This window comes from Pan paniscus, chromosome 15 (assembly GCF_029289425.2).
Source record: "Pan paniscus chromosome 15, NHGRI_mPanPan1-v2.0_pri, whole genome shotgun sequence".
NCBI classification, from domain to species: domain Eukaryota; kingdom Metazoa; phylum Chordata; class Mammalia; order Primates; family Hominidae; genus Pan; species Pan paniscus.
The window spans coordinates 43,815,123-43,833,374 of record NC_073264.2 but is presented as its reverse complement, the minus strand read 5'-3'; the positions used below and the strand labels follow the sequence as shown (position 1 = coordinate 43,833,374).

At 34.4% G+C, this 18,252-nt stretch overlaps 1 long non-coding RNA gene across 1 annotated transcript in view; it reads left to right on the top strand.

Moving 5' to 3' along the window:
• The window catches only part of LOC129393802 (uncharacterized), a 55,235-nt gene that overhangs the window by 24,522 nt on the left and 12,461 nt on the right, over window positions 1–18,252 (top strand). Inside the window, exon 2 of the long non-coding RNA XR_008620856.1 lies at window positions 14,067–14,149. This is a non-coding gene — a long non-coding RNA (uncharacterized LOC129393802). The remainder of the gene's footprint in view (window positions 1–14,066; window positions 14,150–18,252) is intronic.

Sequence of the window (18,252 nt, the reverse complement as noted above, 5' to 3'; positions counted from 1 at the left end):
GTCAAGGTAAGGACTGAACTGAAAGCTTGATATCTATAAGGGATGGGAAAACAGAATTATTTCAACATATAAGAATTGTTTTTCAATTCAAAGTGGAGAAGCAATAATATTTTTATAAGCCCAAATTGTTGGAGGCATTTTAGCCTCAAAATTACTAAAAGCCAAAGGAATTATTCAAAATTGGAAACTGGGAATAACTATAAAGGTGATTTAAATTGTGAGCCAGAGGAAACTAGCTAATGAGACTACTAATAACTTTTCTCACAGTCTAGACCAGTGGTTTTCAAACTAGAGCATACATTAGAACACACAAAGGGCTTTAAAACACATGTAACTGGGGCTTGACCCCAGAATTTCTGATTCAGAGGCCTGAATGAGGCCTCAGGATTTGCATTTCTGACAGGTCCTCAGGTGGTACTGATGCACCTGCTTTGGAGAACATCATTTGAGAATCTCTAGTCCATATCTTGGTCAGATCACTTGAGGAAATATTTAATAACAAGAGCAGGCATACTTAACCAGGGAGGGTAATCATACTTGTTCTAGGTAAAAAAGGAAAAGAAAGATCCATACTCCTATGTTGCTGCTATCCCCACAGGTACACACATACACAAACACACACAATCTTAAGATGTAAGAAATTAGGTCTACTCATCCAAATGTGGACCAGTGACTGTTATTCACTTTGGAGAATCAGCTAAAATAGCTGATTTGAGATCCAGTTCTTTCCCAATAATCTAGGCTGGGGGACAGGGGCACTCCTCTAAAAAGCAGATGGCCACCTGGTCTACACGCTTTGCAAACATGGTAATTACTAGCTTTCCTGGAAAATAGACTAATGATATTAAAGGGAAGGCTATATCTTAAGAACTTTCTAGTGAAAGGTTCTTAATTCAGAATTGCTTATGTTAAACAAGCCTACAATGTATGAACTTGTAGAACTGGATCCATGGAAAATACAGTAAAATAGGTGATCATCTAAGGGATGATATAAAAATGTTTTATTACCTAAATTTTCCTTCTTCTGTGAGTGATATGAGACCTTATTAGAGACTATGTATATTACCTTGGTTCTCCAATGTGGAAATAAGAACTTAAGAAAATGTGTATTTCCCAACTCCTTCCTTTCCACGTTATAGATCTTACTCACTATGAGGCTTCACTAATAATTTCAAATATACACATGAAAAGACATGTGTGTTAGTGTAAGTGTGTAAGTGTGTTAGATCTGTGATTTGTGTAATTATATTCAATAGTGCAGTTCTTTGTTTTAGCTTACTCACCAACAAAATAATCCACTCATCCGGGTGAGTATAATAAGAGGTTAGAAAAGATAAATAATCTAATTTAAAATGGGAAGAGGATTTGAATAGACATTTCTCCAAAAAGATATACAAGTGTGTAATGAGCACAGGAAAAGATACTCATCGTTGTTATCGTTAGCGAAATGCAAAGCAAAACCATAATGAGGTACTATTTTACACCCATTTGAAAAGTATAATAGAATCAAAAAGACAGACAATAAGAAGTGTTGGTGAAACTGTGGAGAAATTGGAAACATTTACATTCACCGATGGAAATGTAAAAATGTTATAGCCACTTTGAAAAACAGTTATGACCCTGCATTACTACTTATAGGTATGCGCCCCAGGTTAAACCAAATCTCCACACACTTATACATACATAAGGAAAAAGCAATGCAACTACTTATACATAAATGTTCATAGCAACAGTATTCATAGTAGTCAAAGAGCTTAAAAAACTGAAATGTTTCTATGACTGTATAGTATTACATATTATATGGGTATCACATTTTCTTTATCCAATCCACCATTGATGGGAACCTATGTTAATTCCATGTCTTTGCTGTTGTGAATAGTGTGTGAGGATGCAAAGTATTGTTTCCGGGTATCTGGGTGTTTCTAGGTGTTACCAGAATAGATTAACATTTGAGTCAGTGGACTGGGAGAGGAAGACCCATCCTCAGGAAGAGTCACCGACACTGTGGGTTGGCGCCATCTAATTGGCTGCCAGCGTGGCGAGAAAAAGCAGGCAGAAAAAGGCAGAAGCTGACTCTCTGAGTCTTCCAGCTTTCATGTTTCTCCCGTACTGAATGCTTCCTACCCTGGAACATCAGACTCCAAGTTCTTCAGCTTTTGAACTCTTGGAGTTACACCAGTGGTTTGCCAGGGGCTCTCAGGCCTTCAGCCACAGACTGAAAGCTGCACTGTCAGTTTCCCTAGTTTTGAGGTTTTGGGACTTGGACTGGCTTCTTTGCTCCTCAGCTTGCAGATGGCCTATCGTGGAACTTCACCTTGTGATAGTGTGAGTCAATTCTTCTTAATAAACTCCCCTTTATACATACATATATCCTATTGGTTCTGTCCCTCTAGAGAACCCTGCCTAATACAGCCTAGTAATGGGATTGCCGGGTTAAATGGCTGTTCTAGTTTAAGTTCCTTGAGAAATCTCCAAATTGCTTACCACAGTGGCTGGACTAATTTACATTCTCACCAACATTGTATAAGCCTTCCCTTTTCTCTGCAGCCTCACCAGCATCTGTTCTGACTTTTAAATAATAGCCATCCTGACTGGTGTGAATTGACATCTCATTGCAGTTTTAATTTGCATTTCTATTAAGATTAGTGACGTTGAGCATTTTTTCAGAAGTTTGTTAGCCATTTGTATGTCTTTTTTTGAGAAGTGTCTGTTCATGTCCTTTGCCCATTTTTAGTGGGGTTATTTGATTTTTATTTGTTGATTAGTTTTACTTCCTTTTAGATTCTGGAATATTAGACCTTTGTCAGATGCCTAGTTTGTAAATATTTTCTTCCAATCTGTAGGGGGTCTGTTGATGGAAATTCTGTTGATAATTTCTTTAGTTTTGCAGAAGTTCTTTCATTTAATTAGGTCTCATTTTTGTTTGGTTGCAATTGCTTTTGAGGACTTAACCATAAATTCTTTGTCAAGGCTGATGTTCAGACTGGTGTTTCCTAGGCTGTCTTCCAGGATTTTCATAGCTTGGGGTTTTACATTTAAATCTTTAATTCATTGTGAGTTAATTTTTTCATATGATGAAAGATAAAAGTCTAGTTTCATTCTTCTGTATATATGCAGACAGTTGTCCAAGTACTATTAATATTTATCGAATAGAGAGTTCTTTACCCATTGCTTATTTTTGTACATTTATTGAGTATTGTTTTAGTTCTTGTGACTTAGAACTGAGAGCAAATTGAGGATACTTCCACCTACCCGTGGGGACAGTTGAGTGCTAAATAGCACACTCAGCCATGAAAGAAGATTGAGGCCTGTTTTACAAATCAATAGTGCAATAAAGAGAATTATTTAAAAATCAGTAGACAAACACACATTATATTTTTAATACACTGACCCCAGCCAGCAGTCAGCTTAGCTTAACAGGGTTTTTCTACCTCGTGAAGATTTCCATATCTCACCAATCAAATAAGTTACTTCATTAATGTGAAGAATACATAAAAGGCCTAAAGGATACTGTCAATTGTTTGCGTTGATAATGTACATTCTTGAGTCTGAAGCAAAGTTTTCTCATTGAAAAATAAGGCTGGAGGTTAAAGATACTGGTTATCTCTAATATATTGTACCAGCATGTTACTTTTAGAAGAGTCATCTTTCTGTTTTTCTGTTATATTTCGACCTATAAATTGTTTGAGGAATGGAGGAACATTGGTATATTGATCTTAGTATAAATTAAGTGTAGCATTTTGTATGTTAAATTGGTGTTTTCCTAGCAATATATCTGCAGCATCTCAATGTCCATGAAACTATCATGATTTATAATGAACTAAGGCCAAAACATCAGTGGAATACCATGCCCAGTAAACCATTTTAATACTCAGCAATTGACTCTATAAGGTTCCTGCTGTTGTAGCAAGATTGCCTATCAACAGCTCTATATCCTGTTCCCCATACAAACTCTCTGCTTACTCATTTCATAGCCCTATCATACTTGGCCAACGCCATAAAACACTGGTGGAAAATGAGGATGCTTATTATAATATAGAATGTTGATTAAAAGTTCTTAATCTCTATTTCTTTATAATCTTTAACAAAGACTTCTCTCCCTATCACAGCTGTTTTTATTACACATATCAGCCTCTGGCAAGTTGCCATCACATGGCCTCAACTGCAAGCGGACTGAGAAACGTGAAAGAGTACGTGAATATTTAATGTTATTGTTTCTGCTACAGGCTTCTAGAGGTGGAGTCATAACATGGATACGTGTTTCCTGACTGTTTTCTCTCAGGGAGACTATGACTTGGAATTTTTCTGCTTGCATTCACTTTGCTGAATTTTGACAGGTATAACCAATCCAATCTATAATTCATAGATTTTTAATCACTTAAATTATCATACGTTTTTTCATAGAATCTCTTCCTAGGGCTTTTCTTGCAATGCATATGAGCATTGCAGAGATCAAAAAATCCATATTTTCAGCTATCCGATTCTGAACTTGAAGTTCCTATAGCTAACGTATTGGATATCTCCACCTGAAAGTCTGAAATATGTTTCAAACTCAGCATGCTCAACAATAATTAAAGCATTCTCTTGGCCTCACACCTATCCCTTTCTTTCTATTTTTCATCTTACTTAATGATATTGCCAGTTCTCTAGTTATTCAAGCAACAAACCTAAACATTATTGTTATTTCTTCAATTTTTCTTCTCTCTGCACTTCTCCCATTAAATCAATGACCAAGGCCAGTTGATTCTATCTTACTCTATCTCCATCAACTTTCCACCATTCCCACTGCCTCAATCCTAGTTATGTCAATAGAGTCTCTTTCTGTGGTTACTATAGCAGCTTCCTAATTAATCTCCAATCCATCCCTCATGCTACAATTACAGTAACCTTAATGTAAGACAAATATGATCATATCAGTTTCTAATTTCATGACATAGACTCCCAATGCCCTTAAATAAATGTCAAAATACTTAGCATTTACAAAGTGCCTAAAGGCCTGCTTGTCCATCTCCAGCCTCATATCACATACATTTTAGTCATGACTCATCTTCTATCACTTTTCTCAACATTGGTCAGTCTAATTCGTATTCATTCTTCAAGTCTCACCCTCCGTCTCATTTTCCCCAGAAAGCCTTACTTCATTTCTTCATGGAAGGTTAAGTATTTTGTCTATGTATTTCTGTAATCATTCTATCATGGATCTAAGGCATACTTAATTATAATTGGCTACTCTAATTCTTGCCTTGCTCATTATTCTTGAGATTGAATATTATTTCATTTTAACCAAATTTTCAGTTCAATTTAATGTGAATTCTCAAATTAATTTTATTATTTAATTTTAATTTATTTTGAGCCTATACTTTCTTTAATTTGAAATTCTATAGCATACTATTCTTGTTTGTTAAACTGCTAGCTATATTATATTGAACAGCTGCAGTATATACACTGTTGAACAGATTCTCTTACTTACATAGGTCTGCAATTGTAAGTAACAAATATCTTTGAAAAAGTGAGTATTAATATTAACTATTTCAAACATTCTCCACGAATTATTACCACTTTAAAAATAGCCATAATTTACTCACAAAAATTAAAAATTAAAAAATTGCTATGTCAAGATCAATAAAAATAAATGTATCTCATACAATCAATAACCCTGAAAAATAGACTCTACCTTTGTAGTGTTTATGCACAAGTGGAAACATAAAGCACAATATAAATTATTCTTTGAAGTTGCCTCCTTGAATGTATAACAATGGGAAAATTGTATTTTCTATAATAAAAGTGAAAATACAAATTATAATATAAAATGTGGTCTATGTCCTATGTAGTTTAATTATTGTAAACTTTAATATTTATGGTGCCATATACAGGTCCATTCCAATAGTTATTTTGATATAGTTTTTAAAAACATTTTAACATGAATAAATGCCAGATAAACTTTCTGAGATGTATGATGTTCATGACACTGTTTAGTTTTCAAAGGATACTCATTTTATTAATATAAAAATATTCAAAATTGAGAGATATCATTAGTTAAGTGTATACTTGCAAAGTATTAAAATCAAATAAACAAGAAATAGCTCATATATGTAGAAAGCTTGCACTCTTTGTACTTTCTTGTAAAGAGCTACTTCTCAGGTAGCTCTTTAAAATTTTCCTGTAGAATATACTAGAATAATTTTTTTAAAAAGAAAGTGTTATGAGGCATCCACTGTGATATGAGTGCAAATGTACTCAAAAGTTAGGGGAATCAACACTAGGTGATTGATATGATTTGGCTGTGTCCACATCCATATCTCATCTTGAACTGTAGTTCCCATAATCCCCACATGTCATGGGAGGGACCCAGTGAAAGGTAAATGAATCATGGGAGCAGTTCTTTCCATGCTGTTCTCATGATAGTGAGTTCTCACAAGATCTGATGGTCTTATAAAGGGCCTCTCCTACCTTTTGCTCTGCACCCCTCTCTCCTCCCTCCACGTGAAGAAGGATGTGTTTGCTTCTTCTTCTGACACGACTGTAAGTTTCCTGAGGCCTCCCTAGCCATGCAAAACTGTGAGTCAATTAAAACTCTTTCCTTTATAAATTACCCAGCCTCAAGCAGTTCTTCATACCAGTGTGAGCATTAATTAATATAGTAAATTGGTACTGGGTAGTGGGGCACTGCTATAAAGATACCTGAAAATGTGGAAGTGTTTTTGGAACTGGGTAACAGGCAGAGGCTGGAATAGTTTGGAGGGCTCAGAGAAGAAGGTAGGAAAATGTGGGAAACTTTTGAACTTCCTACAGACTTGTTGAATGGCTTTGACCAAAATGCTGGTAGTGATATGGACAATGAAGTCCAGGCTAAGTTAGTCTTAGATGAAGATGAGGAACTTTTTGGGAACTGTAGTAAAGGTCCCTCTTGCTATGCAAACAGCCTGACAGCATTTTGCTCCTGCCTTGGAGATCTGCGAAACTTTGAACTTTAGATAGAGACGATTTAGCTTATGTGGCAGAAGACATTTCTAAGCAGCAAAGTGTTCAAGAGGAAGCAGAGCATACAAGTTTTAAAAATTTGTAGCCTGATGATGCAGTAGAAAAAAATAAATAAAACCACTTTCTGGGGAGAAATTCAAACTGGCTACAGAAATTTGCATAAGTAACAGGATATGAGTGCTAATCACCAAGATAATGGGAAAAATGTCTCCAGGGCACGCTAGAGAACTTCACAGCAGCCCCTCCCATCAGGCCCAGAGGCCAAGCAGAAAAAAAAATGGTTTAGTGGGCTGGGCCCAGGGCCCCCCTGCCGTGTGCAGTCTAGGGACTTGGTGCCCTGTGTCCTAGCCACTCCAGATGTGGCTAAAAGGAGCCAAGTTACAGCTTGGGCCATAGCTTCAGAGTGTGCAAGCCCCAAGTCTTGGCATCTTCCACGTAGTGTTGATCCTGCAGGTGCACAGAAGTCAATAATTGGCCTAATGCTGTACCCCCATTGTATCTATGAAGTAACTAACTTGTTTTTGATTTTACTAGCTCATAGGCAGAAGGAACTTGCCTTCTCTCAGATGAGGATTTGGACTTGGACTTTTGAGTTAATGCTGGCATGAGTTAAGCTTTTTGAAGACTGTTGGAAGGGCATGATTGTGTTTTGAAATGTGAGGACATGAGATGTGGAAGAGGCCAGGGGTGGAATGATATGGTTTGTCTGCGTCCCCACCCAAATCTCATCTTGAACTGTAGTTCTTATAATCCCCATGTGTCATGGGACAGACCTGGTAGGAGGTAATTTAATCATAGGGATGGTTACCTCCATGCTGTTCTCATGATAGCGAGAGAATTCTCACAAAATCTGATAGTTTTATAAGGGACTTTTCCTCCACTTAGATATGCACTTCTCCTTACTGCCTTGTGAAGAAGGATGTGTTTGCTTCCCTTTCTGGCAAGAGTGTAAGTTTCCTGAGGCCTTCCCAGCCATGTAGAACTGTGAGTCAATTAAAACTCTTTCCTTTATAAATTACTGAGCATCAGGTATGTCCTTATAGCAATGTGAGAACAGACTAATACTGTGATGTTAAGGTATATTGAAAGTGGAATAATACTGCAATAGCAATAAAAGGCTTATATCCTGGGCAGGTTGATGCTTTCTCAGGCTGGGCTAGTAGCTCATGGCATGGACAGCTGGGAGTCAATAACAGTTTCATTGTGTATTACTAGGAGTAAAAGTTACTCTAAGAACACAAGCTCAGCATTTTATGGCAGGAATTTTACTTTTGATTCTGAAAGACCATTATTATTGTCAATTGATAAAAAAGAGTTCACAGCAATTGGTACCCTGGAAGACAGAGAAGAGAAGGAAAATGAGAAGAGTTATGAGATAAAAGTATTATTTCCAGAGACAGAATGATAGAGTTAGATATCTGCCTTGTGACCTTATAAAACTTTATTGTTACACTTGCAAGTTGGGATGAAAATAAGCATCCTAATATTCTTAGTATAGCATGGTGCTCCTTAATATCCAGAGAAAATGGGTTCAAATCCTGCCACAAGTCCTGCATGAAACCCAGTGCCCTCTCATTATTACACAACAATTCTCATTCAATTGCTATTTTCTATTCAATCTAGCTCTGATTTCCAGCTTTTGCTGAATTATAAGACTTCTGTGCACAGTGATCTAGTGCTGACTCAATTTGAGTGCAGAAAGTTCTCTTTACTTCCTCTGCTCTATGTCACAAATAATATCACTGAAAAGAAATATTGTTGGCTGTACATTTAAGAATAACTTATTACAGGTGCCGTATGTCAGTACTGTACAGAAAATAATTTTCAAATGACACCAGTTTCCCTGCTCTTAAAAAGGGCTCTTCACCCCCTTTATCAATCCAGGCACCAATCTCCCATCATATTGTTTTATTTCTCTTCCTCTCCCCATGTTTCACTGCCTTTTCTCATTTTTAATATGTTACACCTCTGGTTTCCTGTTCACTTTCTAGTAGACAACTTTGTTAAGCATTTTAGAATGTTCTCAAATGCTATGTCCATGAATCCTTAGTTTCTATTCATAAGGGACTTTAAAAATATTTCCCTAACCAAAGAGAGTTACTTGACAAAAATAAACTTTAACTAGCTAAGTCAGAGTTTTTAATCCCAGTAAAAGTCCTCTTCCTAGTGGGCATACTTATTAACTTGGCTTTCTAACTGTAAGTGAATTAATTATAAGAAATTCTTCTCAATTCTGTTCATCTCTGTTCCATCAGTATTTATCACAATACTTGGCATGCAAGTGGTGCTGAAAAAATGTTGAGACGATAGATGGAAGAATGACTGGTTAATTGAGTAATAAAATGGGCATTAATAAGTGTCCTTTGGGTTATCAAAGATGATCATTCAGTGGAAAAGATTAGGAGTACATTCTAGTTTCAGTCCTTCTCGGAATCAAAGAAAATGAGAATAGCGATTTTGCTAATAATGTTACACATGTATCTTCAGCATAGATTGTAGTTTCCTGACAAAAACTTTTTGTGTAATAGAAAGAGTAATGTCACTGAGTGTGGAGATCCAGTTCAGTTTTTATGTTGACTATTTAATAGTCTATGTAGAATGTCTAAATTAACATATAGATACCAATACTAAAATAAACTGGGAACTTTATTTTGGAAGTTTTAGATAATTCTGGCATTTGTTGTAATCAACTGCAGGTCTCTGATGCCCTTTTGTTAGCATGAGTTAATTGCTGCTCAAACTTAGAGGACAATTTTAAACAAATTTGTAACCAGCTGCTTTTCTAAAATCAGATTTCTGCAAATATGCTTATGAATATTAATTTTGCTAAATTACAGGGCTTCTAGATTTTCTGTCCACACAAGTTTTACAGGCCTGCTTTACTCTTCCTTAATTAACCTTGATTTCCTATGCCTACAGTTTTTGTTTTTAAGCTGGACGCATGACTTCAGTTCCTCTTGGTCAACCTTACCCGATTGTTTCCCTGCCTACCTAGCCATTTCTTCCTGTACACCTTTTCTTATCCTCCTTTGCTTTGTGAATCTAACCACTATTCCTACCTAATAATTCATTTGTTCCACACACCTCTTCTTTCTCTTTAATCTCTATTTTACTCTTCCTCCCGTTACTCTTTTAAATTCTTTTATATTTATTCTTGTCTAGATTTAAATGTTTTCCTTTCTCCTACTTACTTGCTTTTGGTGGATTTTTCCCCTTCACAAATAAACAACCAAATAATAGCAGTGCAGAAGTGTTGCTGCATATTTTATTTCATTGGAAATAAAGTTAGTTAATAAAGTATATACACTACTAGAGAAATTAAAAGAAAAAAGGAATCATTTAGTAGGCCTAATATAATCTATATTAAAATCTGCTTCTAAAAGCTTTTATGCAAAATTCTTACTTCACTGATTCCAAAGTAATGTGTATACAAAAGAAGTGCATGTTATTAAAAGTTATACATTTAGCTTGACAATACGTAACATTTAGTAAAATGTGGATAACATACTCAACAAAAATTATGAAAGCCTTTAAATGATTATAATAAAACACATTTGGTTTACACAAAGTAGTTAATTTCAGGAAAATAAGTATAAGCATAAGATATATAATAAGGTAGTTGATCATGTCAGGAAAATAGAGCATAGTGCACACGCTATTGATAAAAAATTAACAATAATACCATTTTACTTAAGAAATTTCTGGAATTCTTGGTATTTTATAAACAAGAGGTTTTAACGTTTCTGTTTCATTAGGAAAATAAACAGACACAACTGATTTAGAACCATAGAAGTAAAGCAATTATGTTGTTAAAAATAGCTAACACTACATGAACTTGTCCAAGATGATAATACTTTAGGAGAAAAACATATTAAAATATCTTACATATTCTTGGAGATAGCTTTGATTTATGAGTGGTTTTATGAAACAGCCTTCTTCATGTCAACAACACAAATGACAAGGCCTATTTTACAAGGGTATTCTCAAGGAAATTGTAATTCACTGTCATAGTTTTGTGCAATATTATTGCACAACACATATTTCAAGCAAAAATCATTATGGATGCTAAACAATACTAAAATCAGCACTCTATCTAAAATTCCACTTGACTGATCATTTTCTCAGATGTATCCTTTTTTTGTTTTTTAACCAAAAACACTTTTGTTTTGGCGTTTGTGGACAAAAAATGTTACTGCAACATTTAACAAACACTCCAGACACAGACTTAGAGATAGCAATATTTGTACCAAAGTATTTTTAACATTATATAGGCAGAGTATCCTCAGCAGAAAACACACCCTTTTAGAGGTGTTTGGCACTATGTGACCGTTAGGCTATGACATTTTACTTACTATTAATGCCACATAAACAGTCAATTAGCTTTGGAGAGTTCTGTAATAATGTATGAGAATTACTTTATAGGAAACGAAAACATAAGCAAAGGGCTTTTCATTAATTATACAGCAAAGAATCTGATGTGTAAGATAATGTAGAATGGAAGCATAGCCGAGGAAAATTTACCCAAAGAGAAATTTAACACAGTATTTTATCTTATCTGTCTTTCATGACACTGAATGTTTTCAGAAAATGATTCTAACTTAAAACAAAACTGTTCAGGGGATCCAAAGGCTTACAATAGCTGGTTTCCCATTTTAAGAGGATCTTTGTACAAAGAAGGTAAAGCAGGAAAATAACTTCATTTTTACCAAGAAGCCTTAAAACCCTATCCACTGGGAATATAATTTGGTCCCCCTATTGCCTGATGCATTTTATTTTCCTGATTAAAGTACATCAAGCTTTACTAATCAAAACTACTTCTTAATATGATTAAATGTAGAGTAGCATAGATTAATTTTATCATCATCTAATAGTGGTTCAAAGGGTTAAATGTTAAAATCCATTTAAAAATGGCCATTGCTTCAGGTAGTTTACTCTGCACTTTTACTTACTTTGACTTTTCAATATTGTAAACTTTACTTTACTTTTACAATTGTTTTCTAACAACTGTAACCATACAACTTATATTACCTTTCTAGGTTTAGAGACAAAGAAAACACCTTGGAAGAAGAGGGAGAGGATCAGGAAAAATAACTAATGGGTGCTAGGCTTAATAGCTGGATGATTAAATAATTTGTACAACAAACCCCCATGACACATTGACCTATGTAACAAACCTGCACATGTAGACCTGAACTTAAAATAAAAGTTAAAAAAAAAAAAAAAAGAAAAGAAAATTTGCGGCCTGGCGCAGTGGCTCATGCCTGTAATCCCTGCACTTTGAGAGGCCGAGGCAGATAGATCACCTGAGGTTGGGAGTTTGAGACCAGCCTGGCCAACATAATGAAACCCCATCTCCACTAAAAATACAAAAAATTAGCTGGGCATGGTGGTGCACACCTGTAATCCCAGCTAATCAGGAGGCTGGGTCAGGAGAATAGCTTGAACCCGGGAGGCAGAGGTTGCAGTGAGCCAAGATCCCACCACTGCACACCAGGCTGGGCAACAAGAGCAAAACTCTGTCTCAAAAAAAAAAAAAAAAGAAAAGAAAGAAAAGAAAAGAAAATTTGCTAGGAAAAAAATAAAATCAAAGACATTTTATAGTATTTATAAATCCACATGCCAATGGAGCTTAATTCAAATCAGCTCATTTGAAAATAAAAATTTTCCTACAATAGTATCTTATTTAAGTCCATCATATTTCAATGTTTTTGTTAGTACGTATCATATTATTTTAACTATCACTACTTATGTGTCTACCATCATATTCCTAACTTACAAAAAGGAGTTCTATTTTAGCACCCTCTTCTTCAAAAAATATTATTTACATAAGTAGTAATAATGCATATTTAATAAAGGTGATTTAAATTCCCACCAAAAATTATAAAAATGACAACCTGCCTTGTTTTTGCCAGAAATACATTGAGATTAAAAGCCACTAGCTGATATTATCTTTCATTTTAAGTAAATTAATTCAGTAATTTCCACTTACACTACTTGTATTTAATCTCTTGGGCACAGCACATGCTTGTGATAGAAAAACTGAGTCTCTTTACATTTTGTGGACAAATTTGTTGGATTATGTATTTTAAAATGAAATTAAACTGGGTCAAATACTTGTTTCTAGTTGTTGTATTCTATTAATTTAATAGCCTAAGAAGTTGTGTTTATTTTTTAAGCGAAGAAACAACTTCACTATGCAGTGACTGTAAATAAATGAGGAAAGTAAATGAAGTATATTATATTTGGCTGTGAAGTCATTTATATTTTTATGACAACACAAAGCATCAAGTTAAACCTGTGCATCAGTGATTATTTTTTGGAGGAAGAATTTGGCAGAAACCCAAAGGAAAACTCAAATTATAATAGCTCTTGTCTGAGTTATAACAGTTTCTGTTCAACTGCAAGGCATTTAGTTAATTAGTTGTGATAGAATAAAATGGGAAATAAAATTATTTTATACTCAGAAGCTAGCCCCTATATACAGCCCAGTAGTGGATTTAACAGAGCATTACCAATGGGAGGTAGCCTATTAAATTGTCTCAACTCAACTTTGTTGCTTGCTTTATTTAATTTTAATACTATAAAATTTTCTAAACTCATACTTTGAGTTGCTATGCTTTTAAAACATATATATTATACTAAACATATTATTCTTTGTACATAATTTTATGTAAAGCATATATGACCATTTGTGTGTTCCTAAGGCAGTAGGTGCCCTTTGAATATTCATGAGATAATGTCTTAGTTCTACAGGAAATAAAAATCATATACTTTGTAAACTATTTCTTCTAATGTAATCATTCTGAGAAGCATCTCTTCTCAGATGCTTGTAGCAATTATTGCCTTTAGCATTATTTTGATTCTTCCTGTCTTCTATTTTCATTTTATTACTCAAGTTTATAAATTATCTTATTCTATCAAACAAACCCAATTTAAAAGTGTGAAATTATTTACTGCACGTAGTTTATTCAAAATATACCTGTGCCAGGATAACTTGCTGAGTGTATAGCACAAAAGTATGTAATTTCAGTGTATTTATGCATGGGATTTAGCTTCATCTCTTTTTATTTTAACTTCTATTTTAGATACGGGGGTACATGTGCAGATTTGTTACATGGAAAAATTGTGTGATGCTGAGGTTTGGAGTACTAATCCCATCATTCTGGTGGTGAGTACAGTACCTGAGAGATAGATTTTTAACTCATTCCCTTACGCTCTAGTAGTCCACAGTGTCTATTGTTCCCATATTTATGGCCAGGTATACTCAATGCTTAGTTTCCACTTATAAGTGAGAACATTCAGTATTAGGTTTTCTGTTTTTGTATTAATTTATTTATAATAATGAATATAATCTTTTTAATAATAAAATCTTTTCCTTTGCAGCAACGTGGGTGGCTCAACCCACCCATGTTGCTGCAAAGGAAAAGATTTCATTCTTTATGGCTGTGTAGTATTCCTTGTTACATATATACAATATTTTCTATATCTAATCTACCATTGATAAACAACTGAGTTGATTTTATTTCTTTGCTATTGTTAATAGCACAGTGATGAACACACAAGTGCATATGTCTTTTTGGTAGAATGATTTATTTTATTTGGATATATATCAAGTAAGGATTGCTGGGTCGAATAGTAGCTCTGTTTTCAGTTCTTTGAGAAATCTGCAGACTACTTTCCACAGTGTCTGGACTAATTTACATCCCCTCAATAGTGTATAAGTGCTTCCTTTACTCCACAGCCTAGCCATCATTTGATGTTTTTGTATTGTTTTAATAATAGCCACTCTGACTGGTGTCAGATTGTATCTCATTGTGGTCTTAATTTGCATATCTCTGATGATTAGTGTTGTTGAGCATTTTCTCATGTGAGCCACTTGTATGCCTTCCTTTGAGAAGTATCTGTTCACACCCTTTGCCCATTTTTTTTAATGGAGTTATTTGTTTTTTGCTTATAGATTTAAGTACCCTATAGATTCTGGGTATTAAACCTTTGTAGGATGCAGAGTTTGAAAATTTGTTTTCCATTCTTTAGGGTGTCTGCTTACTCTGTTGATCGTTTCTTTTGCTGTACAGAAGCTCTTTTGTTTAATTAGATTCCACTTTTCCATTTTGTTTTGTTGCAGGTGCTTTTGGAGACTTAGACAAACTTATTTTGTCAAGGCCAGTGTTGGAAAGAGTATTCTGTAGGTTGTACTTCAAGATTTCTGTAGTTTGAGGTCTCACATTTAAACCTTTAATCCATTTTGAGTTAATTTCTATATATGGCCAGTCACAGTGACTCCCGCCTGCCTACACAGCACTGTGGAAGGCTGAGGTGTAAGGACCACTTGAGGCCAGAAGTTTTAGACCAGCCTGGGCAACTTAGAGAGACCCCATCTCTAGAAAAAATTAAGAATTAGCTGTGAGTGGTCGCATGCACCTGTAGTCCCAGCTACTTGGGTAGCTGTGGTGCAAGGATTGCTTGAACCTGGGAGGTGGAGGCTGCAGTGAGCCATGACCATGTCACTGCACTTCTGCCTTAGTGACAGAGCTAGACCATGTCTCTATAAAATAATAATAATTTTAAAAAGTGAAAGGTAGCGGCCCAGTGTAAACCTTCTACATATGGCTAGTCAGTTATCCCAGAACCATTTATTGAATAGAAAGACTTTTCCACCTTGCTTGATTTTGTTGGCCTTGTCGAAGATCAGATGGTTTTAGGTGTGTGGCTTATTTCTGAGTTTTTTATTCTGTTCCATTGGCCTATGTGTCTGTTTTTTTTTACCAATATCAAGCTGTTTGGGTTACTGTGGCTTTATTGTATAGGTTGACATCAGGTAGTGTGATGTCTACAACTTCATTCTTTTTGCTTAGGACTTCTTTATCTTCATCTTTGAAAACCAAATCCCCACAATGATAGTGACTTGCAGTTGGTATATTTAGTTAGAAAGAAATTCATTATGTGATGAGTATTTATTTCCATGTTGGAATAAGAAACTTTTTTACTGTGTTTTATAAACACAAAACTAAGTTGCCACAACTCTTAAATATGTAATTTACTAATATTTTTTCCTAAAATATTATTATGCTCATCATTACCTCCAGGGTTATTTAGTTTAATTAACAAGGTGATGTAAAACTATAGAGAAAATTCCGGACCACAATAATTCATATCAAACCAACAACCTGTTTGATTCAGATTTGTAAAAGAGAATTCCATCAATTCCTACTAGCCCAAGCTTGGCAAAACTGCTTCTATTAGTCTAGAATGTTATTTATTGGATTATATATTCATTTTATTAAAGAATGGAGGTTAATTTTATTTTACAAGCAGGACAATTTAGTTTTAATAATCGAAGAGTAAGATCTTCAGTTTCTGAATTTTGGGTCTAAACTATATTAGTCCATGAAACCATACAAGTAATCATTTTACAAGGGTGATGATATCTTCTCTGGAATAAAAATAACAGAAGAAAATTAAAAATGATAAAGCTTAGCCTAAGAATAGGTTATGTTTTCCAATCAACTAAATCTATACTCCAATTACTCTCATTTATATTGAGATAAAAGTCCTTCAAACTATGCATACAGATTCACTGTTCTGTTTAATTGATTCTATAAACAGATTTTTTTAGGAAGAGGTTTGTGATCTGATAGTTAATAAACATTAATATATATCTCGAGATTAATATTTCAAGATATGCTCCTTATCAGACCTCAAAGAAAGCATAGCTGTAGTGAGTAGTGAGTAAAATGATTCTTTTTTGATGAACAGAAAAAGAGAAACAAAATTTATCTTCATAATTCTAAAATTATTTTATTAACACTATTATTTTATTGGATGTCTTATAAATATATATCCATGTATTAAACATGTATTAAATGTACATGTTTTTTAGAATTAATGAAGTACTAGCTTTGTATTTATTACTGTATTTAGTGGTAGCTACTAGTGGTTTTATGAGACCACATTAAAGTCCAGACTTCATATCAAAATCCAGCTAATTTTTATCCTCTAAATTACTTCCTCTTAACACTAAAATTCTACTATTTTACAACTAGTTGCCTTCTGTAGTATAAAGCAGAAGAATCTAATATAAAATCATGTATAAATCCATTAACTGCTCCTTGGGGAGATAGCAGCTTCTTAAATTTAGCAGCATCTGTGTTATTTTAATTTTCAACAGGTCATTCATGACAATTATTTTTTATACTTTAAATAATTTATGGTTTTATATCTATTGTAATTCCATTTAACCCATGGAAGAGAGGGAAAGAGGGGAACTAGTACTACATTGTAGTTTTAGCAAACAAATACGAAATGATAGATTATTTCCTTTAAAGTGTCTAGAGAATGTATTTGAAGCAAACACTTAAGACAAATGTCAGCATTCCACCAAATGCCTCTGGTCTATCATTTAAAATTGTCCCATTGTCTTCATCTTTAAAACCTTAAAAAAAAAAAAAAAGCAAATAAACTGTAAAACAAAAAAGTCCTAAGACACAAACCTATATTAAAATACTGCTATTTGGCCTGGTCAAATAGCCTGTCATCCTAGTACTTTGGAAGGCCCGGGTGGAAGGATCGTTTGAGCCCAGCAGTTCGAGATCAGACTGGGCAACACTGAGAAAACATGTCTCTACAAAAAAAAATACAAAAATTAGCTAGGTGTGATGATGGGAACCTGTGGACCCAGCTACTCAGGAAGCTGAGGTGGGAGAATCACTTGAGCCAAGCTGAGGTGGGAGAATCACTTGTGTCTGGGAGGATCACTCCAGCCTTGGCAACAGAGGGAGACCCTATCTCAAATAAATAAATAAATACAATAAAACAACAAAACACCTGCTATTTATCTATTTATTTAGTATTTAATTTTTATTTAGTGTTTAATTTTAATTTTTGAGTACATAGTAGGTGTATATATTTATGAGGTACCTGAGATATCTTGATACAAACATGCAATGTGTAATAATCACATCAGGGAAAATAGGGTATCTATTACCCCAAACATTTATCTTTTGTGTTGCAAAAAATCTAATTATACTCTTACTTATTTTTAAATGTACGATAATTTTTTTTTGCTATAGTCACCCTGTTGAGCTAGAAAATGTTAGGTCTTATTAATTATGTATATTTTTGTGCCCACTAATCATCCCCATTTCCCCCTCACTCCCTCATTACCCTTCCTAGCCTCCAATAATTATCCTTCTACTCTCTATCTCTATGAGTTCAATTGTTTTACATTTTCACTTCCATAAATGAGTGAGAACGTGTGAAGTTTGTCTTTCT